The 13,600-nt window shown below is 37.9% G+C and overlaps 1 protein-coding gene across 1 annotated transcript in view; it reads left to right on the top strand.

Annotated features, from left to right (window-relative positions):
- Nucleotides 1-13,600, top strand: part of LOC109096473 (staphylococcal nuclease domain-containing protein 1) — a 151,878-nt gene that overhangs the window by 79,795 nt on the left and 58,483 nt on the right. The window lies entirely within an intron of this gene.

The raw sequence follows: 13,600 nt of genomic DNA, 5'->3' as shown, positions 1-13,600 counted from the left end.
GTCTCTGTACTGTGCAATGCTGGGCCTGTGATGTGAGGACATTTTCTCTCTCTCTCTCTTATCCTTCCTTCCAAGATTAAAATATCTTCCCTGTCATGCAGTGGGAGCTAAATGGTCCCTGTTCAAAGACAATAGGGTTCACCATTTTAAACCATTTCCTCTACAAAGAGAGTTGCTATGTAATGCTCTTTTAAAGCTTGGCCCTGTAATCACTCTCTCAAACCTTGGGCATGTTGGCTTTCAACCAGTGTTAGCCAGGAGGTGAAAGGTACTTTAAAGAGGTGCTTGCAGAATGGTTGCATCTCACGCTTGTAACAGCAGATGTCATAGAATTAAACAGCAGTGCTAAACAGCACGGCACCCTGGGCAATCGATGGCTGGCATTTTGATACGCCACTGTGTATGTGTAATAGTGAGAGTGTGATTGTGAATGTCTTTGTGAATGACACCCATAGTTTGTGGTAATGCCTGGATGCAAAGTAGGACACATTAAGTGATTTGTGACCTGGTTGCATAAAGTGTCAAGTGTCTGGGGACATTATTTAAATGCAGATATACATGTGACCCACAGGCTAACCCTCTAGTGAATTATGACCTATGTGTGCTAGAGTGTGTAATGTATATTTTTTGTGTCTGTGGACTACACACTTCTAAATGTGTGAGACTGTGGATGGCCATTGGCAGGCCTCCACCATCATTTGGGCCATTCAGCTCTCTTGCTGACCCAGAACACCATGCCTGTAGTGGGGACACCCAACCCCCACCCCTTCAAACCCCAGGCCTTCTGGAATGATCTTATGCTGGCGGAGAGGGCCCAGCTTGTCAGCTCAACCTGCCTCAGGCTGAGAGACGCAGGGAGAGGTCTGCTCTGTATCGACACCAGCGACCCAGTTTGGCGTGTTGGGCCTTGTCAGTAAAGTGGGCAGGCGAGGGCAGGATGACCGCCTCGGGGTTTGCCAGTCTATCTGGGATATAGGGTCTGCTGCATGTAGGTCAGCCTGCTTCCCTCGTCCAATTCACTGGAGAAGACCAATACCATCCCAGCGAATTTTGCACTTGCTGTACTGTGAGAGCAGTGCATGAAGTCTTTCAGAGCGTATGTATAGAAGTTGGGAAAGTGTGGCAAACTTTTAAAGATATAATTTATTGAAAATGTGGCATTCAGCTACATTTAACCTCCAATTTAAAAATAAATAAAGCTGCACAGAAAAGTATGACCTGATTTCATTGGTTGATATCCATAAATCTGGGAGTGCTGGATGGGATGGATGGATGGATGGATAGATCTCAAGCTCTGAATCAATCAGCCTAAGGCAGGTGGACATGGTGTCATTTCGGCTAACACTTGTGACCTTGAGTGGGGAGGGGTGATCAGACACTTAGTTTCAATTCCATTTCAATTTCCAGGAATTAATTCTAAAAGAGCTTACAGCAACCACAATAACCTGAGCTCTCTGTCTGCTATCATTCACATCATATTGTCCAACTGTGAACAGCTGTTAGAAAACGCATGCAACAAGATTTAAAGGTTTATGTATCATTTCACTGTGCTGTCATCTTATCTTTCCCTGTTTTATCCTCTCTCATCACTTCATATCTGTTCTTGTTCTGTTTTTTTTCCTCTATGGCCTCTGTTTCCTTCCAACAATCCCCCACTCTATTTTAACTGTATGTAATATAATATTTGAGGGCCATTAGGGTTAATGATATTTGTCTTGGTTGTTTTTTTTCTGTGATGGATTGGCTGAGCTCAAGAAAATCCACTCCAAAGGGATAGAGAGAGTGTCATCCCTTCTGCATCCTGCTCCAGCACTCATGTAATGGCTATTGTTTGCAAACTAATGACCTTCATTAAAACTCTCTATGTCTATTAGAATGTTCCAGCCCAGATTAAAAGCTTATGTAGTTATTTTAAAGGGATAGTTCACACAAAAATGAAAAGTCTAATAATTTACTCACTCTGTTGTTGTTCCGAGCCTATGTGACTTCATTCCCAAAGAGTACAAAAGGATAAACTTTGAAGACTGTGCTGATTGAAATTGCAAGTGAAGGATTCAAACTTCAAAAAAGGAAGCTCTTTTGCACTTTGAGAGAAGTTTGAGAATTTGATGTGTGAACGATCATTGGTTTTATTTTATTTTTGAACGATCATTGGTTATATTATATTTATATATATATATATATATATATATATATATATATATATATATATATATATATATATATATATATATATATATATATATATATATATAATATATATATATATATTTATATTTTTTATTTTTTTTTTTATATAATATATATATATATTATATATATATATTCATAAAATATATATATATTTTTTTTTTTTAATGATTCAATTTATTATTTTCACAAAACCAGTTATGAATGCGTTAATGAATCTTTGATCCAGTTCTCAACTGACCTAATCCGGTTCCAGCATTTTTAATGAATGAAACCCTGTTTTTAATGAATATTCATCACTTTTCCCCTAGCAATTTTCTTGGGAAATTTCATCTGTCACTAATAACAGCGTTGTTCCACCACACGCTGTGAGTGATCACTTTCATTGTTTGAGTTTCAGAATAGCATCTTGTTTAGCTCCATACTTATCTTAACTGACAGCTGACGCACTTCTGTGGGTATGTGGAAGGTGCCACATGTCAAAATGACTGACTCACTTATTTTAATGAGATATACAGAGCTGAGTTCAATTTTTTGTTCTCTGGTGGTTCTGGAGGCTTGATATAGAGTATTCATTAGCAGAGGGAGATGAGAACCCTTAGTCCTTTTTTAACTGCATATTAAATGGCCTTTTTTTAACGTACACACTGAAATGGAGCTTTCACTGAAGGGTAAAAATGTCATTATTGAGTGGCAAACTGTGTTTTTCCTCAAAATGCAATATGTGGCACAGATAAAGAACATTTAAGGGCACTTGCACGCTAGACTGAACGATTGATGGATGGTAATGAATAAAATATGTTTTGAAGACTGGACTGGAAATTAAGCAGGAATACTTCAAATTGAATTTCCGGAAGTGTAGTTGGACTCACCTCATTGGGTCCAATTGCACCAAATTTTCATTGGATAACATATTAGCTACTTCTGAATACAACAATTGTATTTTCTTAACTTTTTATTGCACGGCATCCTTTTTTTTTCTCTCTCTCTCTCTCTCTCTACACCCTTCCATCCTCAATTCAGTGGGTTTGCAGTAGCAAACCGTAGCATGTGGGCACACTTAGGTAGCTATGCTTTTCAAGTCTTAACCAATTTAGAGTGAACATATGCTACAGAGCCATAACATCCATGCAAATGTGTGATTAAAGTAATTGTTGATTTGTACCATAGTTTGGTTGTACAAACAGAATGACAAAGTTCAGTACTGAGCCTTTTCAAGAATTTGTTAAAAGGTCATTTAAATTCATTATTGAGCAGGGCTTAGCAGCATTGTGATTGGCCAGCCTTGCTTAGCATTTTAGAACACTCAGTGCTCATTTCCATTGAGCTGTCATGCCACCCAGCATCTGTAAAAGCCTCTTTCTGTGTCTGTGTGGGAATAAATGGCCATGTTTTACTGAAGGGCTTTAAAGCTCTGACCAAACAGCTAGAGGATTGAGTAAGGGCTTCTTTCTGCCTCTGAAATCTCACAATCAGGCAATTCCATCCATCTCCTTTCAATTTGAATCCCATCGTGCAAATAAGTTCCACCCAGTCAGACTTCAGCCCTAAAAACACCCAACTGAGATTGGTGTTCTCGTTGCAATATTACTTAAATTTACATTTTGGAGCTCAGCAGTAAGATGTTCTTTCTGGTTTGATTTTTAATTTTATTTTTTGTTGCTATGTTATTTTTATTTTTTTACATACATACATACATACATACATATTATTTTTATGTAATGTATTATTGTATTAAATGATGGTATTTGATATTGCATAATATTTAGTATCTAGACAGCATGTGTTTACTGTAAACATGTTTGTCCATATATGTATGCATATGCTTATTTTTTTGTATGTAAAGTTTAATATGGTTATGTTTGTTACACTAAGTATTCACTTACAAAGTGTTGTTTGTTTTAATCACACCTGCTGAAGAAAAAGTACAATACCTTTACTGATAATACATTTAATTTCATCATTTTTAAACCCATTCTAACAGCCTCATCTGTGCTAGCCAGCTAGATAACATTACCTTGGTGACAAGTTTAAGTGAGCAGAATTCACAACAGCAGTGTTCAATACAGAAAATTTCAGTCAGGAAACCAAAATGTTAAGTTTGCAAGGAAAAGTAGAATTGAGTCACAGTACATCCTTGGCTTGATTGGGCATAGGACAAATTTGCTAATTTGTTGGTAACAGAAGTTTATTGCTTTTGCATTCAATTGCTTTTGAAGCACCGGTATCTGATCAAGTTTATCAAATCAGTCCTGTGTGCTCAGTCAATAGAATTATCAAGTCCAAATCTCACCTTTTATGCCAAATGTTAAATATTATCCTCACCTTATCTCAGACACAATACCTACAGATTGTGGCAATTAAACTTTCACTCTCGTCCAAAAAAATGCTCATACAAGGTCACCAAAAGGCCATCTCGGAGGCATCGTCAGTCAGATATCAACCATCACTGCTGCTAGAAGCTCAGAGGCTCTGAGGAATGATATTTTGGTGTAGTATTTCACAGGGACTTTATATTGGGGTACATAATGGAGCCTAATATATTCCAATGGCACCATTAAGCTGTAGAGTTACAGGAAGATTGAGGTCTGTTAGATTCAAACGAACAATATGCCCACAGCCTTTTCTAGACTTGAAGGAGAGAGAGAAAGCTGCACAGGCCTACAGGCAGAGTTAATAAGAGTCTGGCAATCTAATGCATAGAAAATTAAATCCATCAGAAAAGGCAAATCAAGGTGAGTTTTTACAGTGTTGGGAAATATGGATACTCTATAGAAAGATTCACTCTGCCATGCCAGCTTTTGTACTTGTATCCCGCAGTCCAACTTTTCTTCACACTTAGTGACGCCCCTCATATTAGCATCTGAATTTCTGATGTCTAGACGTCTGTCTGCCTGGAATGTGAAGCATAAATTACATTTTGACAGAGTCTCCAGTTTTCTGTCACTCAAGGTGTATCTAATCTTGTGTGCACTTGTACAGAAATATGCTAATGTCAGGTTTAGCTGATGTCTGTTCAGTGCAGTTTCATACATGCAGCTTTGTGTTGTAGCACAGCTGCACCATCGCTAAAGTGGGGGGCTGGTGGGTTGTGGAGAAGGCTAAAGAGGTATTGGGGAATATGATGGAAAGCTCTAAAATAAATCCCCTTAAACTGTGGGATGTGAGCTTTCTTACATGTATTTTGTGTTATGGTGCAGTATGGAATTTCCCTGAGGTGACTGCCTGCTGTATGCAGGGAACACATTCAAAGTCCAGCTCAATGAAACGGCAGCCACTCCTCACTCTGAGCTGTTCTCTCAAAACCTTCCGACAATGAGGATGCAGACAGTGAGCAATTTGATGACATGGTGTGAAGAGGGAGAAATAGTGGGGGTGGGTGGGTTAAATACAACTGATGCCCCTTCTGTTTTTCATTTGAAGGCCTAATGCAAGCAGATATGTTACAGACCTTATTCTCAAAATCCCTTTTCCATATATGCATGCCTGTGTGCTTGCTTGTTTGTATCTTTGTGTTGTTTCTACAATCATTTTGAAATTTAATATGAAACATGTTTCTGATTACACATTTTTATTTTAGATGGATTAATCTTGATAAATTGCAGAAAACTGTGATCAATTTTTTATCCATTGACAGCATATGTATGTGTGTTTGGTCAAGTGTTTTTGGTATGCAGTAATGTCAGTCATAATAAGTTGAATAGTAGTTCTTCACTACTCGTGTGTGGTTTCCACATAATATAGTGCTTTCAGAGGAGCTTGTTTTAAAATTGAGATGCTCTCGCTGAGGGCCAGAGCAGTGTCCTTCATGCACCACTCCTGAGTGGCATGCTGTTTTTATGTAGTTTTTTTATAAATCCCCTCCTCTTTGACTATATAGGGACCAGAGCTGGGTAGTAACAGATTACATGTGATCTGGATTACGTAATCAGATTCCAAAACTCAAGTACTTGTAATTAGAGTAAACTACTTTTTAAAATACTCGTAATCAGACTACAGTTACTTTTTTATGGATTACATGATTACATATTATTACACAATAGTAATAAGTTGTTTACAAATCATTGATTCTCCTAAATTTTCCTTAATTTTTAATGTTTATATATTTTCACAATAAACCTGGGCGCATAATACGTTCATAATGTTTTCGAGTTTTTCCGGCGGAGAGGGGGAGGGGTGTAAGATTCAACGCTCAGAAGAAATCAGCGATGGAAAATGGAGGGGAACGCTGCCTTTAATCACTGGATGTACTGACATCATTTCATTAAAAAAAAAAAAAAAAAAAAAATGGAAAAATGAAAAAAATGTACTGTTCAGTTGTAAGATCTGCCTACCAAGGATTAATTTGGAAATCTTTGACCTAGCAAAGTTATTGCTGGGAATTTCATGTTCTTTAATATAGTAATGTTGATTTTTCTTCATTGTTACTACCTTATGCACTGCAGGTGTTTTGAGATTAAATATTTTAATTAGTCAGAACTCAGAATTGGTGCTCTGCATTTAAACCGTCCAAAGTGCACACACACAGCAGTGAACACACACAAGCCGTGAACACACACCCATAGCAGTGGGCAGCCATTTATGCTGCGGCGCCCGGGGAGCAGTTGGGGGTTCAGTGCCTTGCTCAAGGGCACCTCAGTCATCTGGTATGCCTGCCCGAGACTCACTACAACCTTAGGGTTAGACAAAACTCTCTAACCCTGTAAGGCCACGACTATAGTTGTGAGTTTCATGTTCTTTAATATTCATTTTTGTAATGTTGTTATTGTTTGTCTTTTCCTCATTGTTACTATGCACTTAAAATGTTTTGAGATAGATAGAAATGGCATTGCTGTGTGAATTTAGTCTTTTTCAAAATTTTACAAAATTTTGTAAGTATTAACTGTCCATACATTGTACTTGAAAAAGAAGCTATTGTGGCTCTTTGTTGGTGAATTAAATATATCTTTTGGAATATATATTTTTCTTTTTGTATCTGTCAAAATAGTAGAAGGCTATTCAGTTTATGTGATATCAAATTCAAATGTAATCTAAATGCAAAAAAAAATGGGGGGGGGTGGGGGGGGTAATCTAGGGAATAAGGGTTAGCACAAAATCTAATCAAAAGTAATCAGATTATGTTACCAAAAATGTGTAATCTAAGAGATTATATTACTGACTACAAATTTCGTCATGTAATCTGTAATCAGTAACTGATTACAATTCATAAGTAATCTACCCAGCTCTGATAGGGACATAGGCTTCACTCATCTTGACAGCTACAGAGTAACATGGTTTTAAATATTATATGATGAAGCATATGAGCCCCTGGCCCACGCTCAGACACGTGTGCTGTCATACAACATCATGTTCATCTAAAGAGATTCCTACTACAGAAAATTCCTACAGAATTTGAAAATGCCATCACTAGTCTCAATTGTGCCAGATTGTTTGTGATCAACTGGGCCAGCTTAACTAATAGCTGTCTTCTAACAATAATTTTTAAATAAAAATTAATGTTTTATATTTAATGCATAATAATATTTGAAGTAATACATTTTTAATTAATACTGTTGTTATTATTAAATTGTATTTTGCTTTAGCACATCTCTTACTGCTTGTTTTGCATTTTTTCCACCCCTTTTTTCCCAGTTGAATTTCACAGTGCTATATGCAGGTCATCCCAACTTGGATCTTTCTCTCTGGTAAAAGCCTTGTCTTCAGGCAGTGTGTGTTCACTTTCTTCTTCAGCTTTCCACTAAGAAACCGAAAGAACATCAGACAGGAAAAGAGAGCACTAAAATGGGGGAAGAAAAGGAGGAGGGGTGAAAGTGAGGAAGTAAAAGAGTAAACTCCACTCATCCCCAAAGCTGCTGACGACAGGGCCTGCGTCACTTTGTATCTTTCTCACTTGCATACACTTATTCTCTCTCTCTCATGCATCGCACAAGCGTAGCTCCATGCCCCCCAGCTGAAATTTTTATATAAGAACCTTTGTGGATCTAAAAGAGAATAGCATGAAACTAGAGCATATTTCCACACTATCTTACCAGTGGCAGGTTAAAGATGCAGATAATTCCACTGTGAGTTATGAGGTATCAATTTAACGATTCTTCATTATATGCGGCAAGTACATATGATGTTTTAAACTTTTTTTGTACAAATACTCTTTTACAAGCTATAATAGGCAGAGTAGCTGCAAGTAAGCCATTTGTAAGCTAGCCACATCCTCTCATATTTTAGTTTTAAGAAATAGCCATGGAAAAAACTGATAAAGAATAACACCCACGTTTTACCTGTCAAGCCTGTCTGAGGGCTGAATGCTTATGATAGTTATCAGTCCGCCTTCTTTTATTGTAAAATTTGAATAATATGTCTTTATATAGTTGTCAGAAACCAGGGAGCCATGTAATTATCAGAGCTTCTTACATGTTTTAAAGCATCTTCAGATGCTATCTAGTAGTTTGAGATCATTTAGACTCATCTTTTGTTAATTGAAGGGGTTAGTTTTGAATTTTGTATTTAGGCCAGAAAGTTTGCAAGGTCCACAAACCCAGAGGAGAAAGCTGGATCAATGCAATGCAAGTACGTGATCATCGTGTTCTACATCGTTAAAGGGGTCATATGATGCTGCCAAAAAGAACATTATTTTGTGTATTTGGTGTAATGAAATGTGTTTATGCGGTTTAGGGATAAAAAAAAGCACATTATTTTCCACATACTGTACATTATAGTTTCTCCTCTATGCCCCGCCTTCTGAAACACGTCGATTTTTACAAGTCTCATAGTTCTGAAAAGCGAGGTGTGCTGTGATTGGCCAGCTATCCAGCGCGTTATGATAGGAAATTTGAACATTTGAAATAATCTATGAATTTCATATCATTTAAAAACAAAACGACAAAAAAGAAAGACAGGACCTGAGGCGATATGGGTTTCCATCCAAAGTTGCACATTTAACTTATGCGCAAAATTGAAATATCACGCAAAACATTTGCGAACAAGCACTGTTTTCATCTGACGCATCAAAGAGAACAAAATCGTCACTTCCTGTTAAACTGCCAATAAATATCAGTAAGAAAACTAGGAGAACTGAATATAATAATTTTCATATATGATAAATTACTTGCGCCTCAGAGCGAGCAGACAAAACACAATAAATTATATCATTGCTTTCGGAGGCGGATGCCTGCTGCTGTTTGGAAACACAGTCATGTAAGATATTATATAGAAATAACTGATGACAGACTTTGATCAGGCATTTCAGAACGACCATAACAACATCATTCAGATGCTGTAGAACGAGATCATGCAATCCGCTGCTAGTCAAGTTATCCCGCCTCATAGCGCAAAGTCAAATATTTTTTTATATGCGCTTAGAGGAATTTATTCGCAAAATGCATTTCCATCTCCCATTATTCGCATTAATCCTTTTTCGCACAAGTTAAAAACCACCTCAAGCGAGCGTAAAAACTTTTTTATTTTTATTATTTTTATTCGAAATTAGGAGTTTCCATCACTCGTTTCTCATTTGATACTTCAAAATGCGCATTAAAACGGGGTGATGGAAACATATAAGATACGAGATAACGAAAAGCAAGCCAACAGAATTTCAAAAAGTGCCTGGACATCACGCAGCACCACCGAAGTGGATCTTCGAGGAATAGACGGCGCGGATGGGATCGCAGCTGCGCCGTGCTGTAGTGATTGACATTAGCTGGCTTTGGCTAGTCTCTAAGCTAGATGGCTACATGCCTGTAATGAATATGATTATGCATCGCTGCAGTAGAGTTATTGTAATTTGACATTACACAGTTCACACAAAACTTTTCAGTTTCCTTCTAATTCAAAATAATCCCCCACCTTGCTCGTAGTTTACGTCCCGAAACACTTTTAAAAATAATGTATTTTTTTCTGGGGGGCGTGGACGAGTGTTAACTTTTCGAAAGAATATCTCTTTGGATTTGAGACTTTAGTCTTTGCAACTTCACAGATCTTCTTTATTCACCAAGAGCTTGTAACACTCCAAAGAGAAAGGAAAATTTCAAATCGCATCATATGACCCCTTTAAAATTAATTCTTGAAAAGGTATTCAAGGACATTTTGCTTGGTGACGTTTGGTTGTCTTTCCGGCTAAAGCTGCTGTTCAGCCTAATTAGATCTTTAAGGACACTTTAAAAAATATTTCCATCAGTAACGTAAAAAAAATAAATAAAAAATTTAATGTTTGATTTTTTTGGTTTTAATTGTAGTAATATTTTTAATTTTTTTATTTATATGTTTTAGTGAGTTTGGTATGATTGCAGTCATGCTTTTAAGGATTTTTCATTGATTTGGCCTTGCAAACCCAAGATAATGTGGTTATATCTCTGCTTTGTCTAACATGTATACACTTTAATCATACTACAAATGGCCTCAATGTTGTATGAATGATCTGAAAGACAAAGGTGTCTTTATCCTTCAAATATTAATTTTCACCTTGTCTTGTAAAGTTGCAGTCACATTATCAAAGTTTTGGTTAAATGTTGCAAACAAAATCAAGGTCTATTTGTTTATTGTCAATTCCATGATGTATGAAGCACCACTCACAAAGTCACTTTCTAACCTAGCAGCTGTCTGTTGGTCAATATGGCAAATTCGCATGACCAAACGAACCATTGTGAAATCCATATGGGAAAATCTTTCACCCTATAGTTAAATTCCCAAATGTGTGCATTTCTGTTCAAGTAAAACCCATGAAAACTCACTAAACAACTGTAAATATGACAGTATCTTCAGTCTGAACAGATCAAAGATGAATGTGGCCCAACTACATAAAAACCCACTGTAGCTCAATTCACATAGTTATTCACTTCTTTATATATACTAGGCTGCACATTTTGATTTCAGTCCTCTTGGTTATTGTGCTATGTGATTGGTCACAAAAGCAGAATGTGGTGTATGAAGTGAACAACAAAAGGTTGCTCACGTCTTCAGCACACATCAGCGACCCACGATTGCATAAACCTCAATAACGCTGGCACAATGTTACGTAACAGCAACCACTCAGTGCTGCTTCTGCTTACCAATAAGCATGCAACTCTCAAAGCTGCTGGCATAAATGCTGACGAGGCCTTCACCTCACGGCAGAATTTTTTTTTTTTTTTTTTTTTTTTATGTTTTCTGCTGAGATATGATTTTGAGGAGGAAACTTTATTTACACCTATCCACTTGTTTTCCCTCTCATCCTCTATCTGATTCGCACTTTCCCTTCCTGTGTGGCCCATGCATGTTTCTTAGAAGTGTTATTCTGACTCAATGTCGGTTAAGCCCCGTTTTCTACTGGATAACGGATCGAATGGCTGTGTTATGGCCCGTTCCTTCAGCTCCTTCAGGCACTTCATTGTATCTCAGTATTGGATCTCTGTCTCTCTCCTCTCTCCTGCCCTTCTTTGACTTTATCTGCTCCTCTTTTCCTGATTTGAGAGTCAGAATTTATCTATATTCAGGCAGACTGCCTCTTTCTGGCTGATTAGCAGCATCTGTGCGTCCCGCAGTCTTAAAGGGATACTCCACCCCAAAATGAAAATTTTGTCATTAATCACTTACCCCCATGTCTTTCCATGTTGTTACAAGCTTCGTTCGTCTTCGGAACACAATTTAAGATATTTTGGATGAAAACTGGGAGGCCTGTGAGTGTCCCATAGTCTGCCAAGTAAATAACACTGTATCATCCGCGCCACAAGGATGCGCTGTTTTCTTTCAAATCAAAGATAAACACATGTAGAAACAGTGCATCCTTGTGGTGCGGCTAATACAGAAGAGCATACGCAGCATAAGGTGATATGGAGAGACACAGAGGAGACTGTTGACAAAGGAATTGTTGTATAAAGTCATTATTTTTGTTTTCTTTGCTTACAAAAAGTGTTCCCCGTCATTTCATATTACCTAGATTGCACATCTGATGGCAGATGGAGTGATGCCCCCCCCCCACCATTTCCAATTGTATTCAACTGTATGTGCCCTCAGTACTTTAGGTCTGCCTCCAGAAGGAAACACTAAAACTAAGGCCAGAAACGTACTCCGGTGTTCAATCGTCATGTGTAGTGTTACTTGTATTGTGTTTTGGGTTTAAATGAGATGATGTGGCATTTTCTTATTTCTGGTTCAAGTAAAGACTTCAGGTGAACTTCGGTCAAGTGTACATAAAGAGCACACAGGTTAAGAGACAGTCACACTGTAATTGCATTTGTACATTGCATCCCAGGCATATTTGATTAGAGAGTAAAGATGAGACTGTGAAACTGTCGGTTGTCTTTTACTGTGTCTCACTCCTGACACCTTTCACAGCTTTGCAGTACCTATGTATTGAATAAACTGACATTTGAAATGTTACACAATATCTCTTAAGAGCTTGTTGTCCTTTAGGAGTCAATACCGATTCAGTGGCAATGACCAGCCTGTGCTGGGTTATTAAAGGCCTAGGTATACTTCACTTTCTGTGTACCGTTCCGTCTCGTGCACAGCTGAGTCCGCACAGCTTTCAAAGTACACTCAACTGCGGATAAGTGCAGACGGGTGAGCTTGAAACATGTGCAGTACCTCCTACTTGACTTGAGCTCTGTCTCAACATTCACCTTGCGCATGCGCTGCTATATGGTGCGGATGGCCGAAGTATACTTTGTCCTTTAGACTTTGACTTTGGATGCAAAACTCATTTATTATGATATATTCTTCTCTCAGTTGCTGTGGGTCTACACAGTCTCCTCTTTTTGTCACTCTACTTACACTTGGAAATGCAGAAAATGAGTTGTTGTAAAAATGGAGAGCAAATTCCCTGAATATATCACGGGGCCAAAGGCCATTCCGAGACAAATGGAAATTCACTGGCATATTCCAGCTCATTAATTTGGTCAATTGCTTTGTACAAGATATATGTGCTTCAGTGTCTGGTTTTGAGTCAGACCCTTTACTCCTGGGAAGAAGGTTTCATGTCGCTTCATTTTTCCCCCCCCTTTTTTTTTTTATATTTTATTTGTCCTGTTTGCCACTTTCATAGAAAGTGAATGTTAGACACAACGAGGGGGTGAAAAAAAAAGTAATATCAGCAGGAAATAACATGAAACAGACTTGAACTTCCATCATCCACATGAGCACCACAGCTCAGTTCGTGCAAACCTTCTGACTTTTTTGATTTTTATTTCATTTTAAATCTAGTGTACTCTTTTCAGTTTATACATTCTTATGTGCCATGTTTGTTTCTGTGGCAGGTCTTTTCGGCTTGTCATGCCATGCCTCAGGGGTTCGACTCCAGCTTAATGAAAGACACTGATAAATGACATGCGATTCTCAACTCCCAGCCCTCCTCCTCCTATTCCTTGTTTTCTGTTGTTCTGTCCCATTCTTGTTCAGCTGTCAGAGTGGGACGGGCAGAAATGGCCTATTGAGTGACATT

The sequence above is a fragment of the Cyprinus carpio genome, chromosome A4, assembly GCF_018340385.1.
Source record: "Cyprinus carpio isolate SPL01 chromosome A4, ASM1834038v1, whole genome shotgun sequence".
NCBI classification, from domain to species: Eukaryota; Metazoa; Chordata; class Actinopteri; order Cypriniformes; family Cyprinidae; genus Cyprinus; species Cyprinus carpio.
The sequence above is the reverse complement of the archived record's forward strand: the minus strand, read 5'-3'. Positions and strand labels throughout refer to the sequence as shown.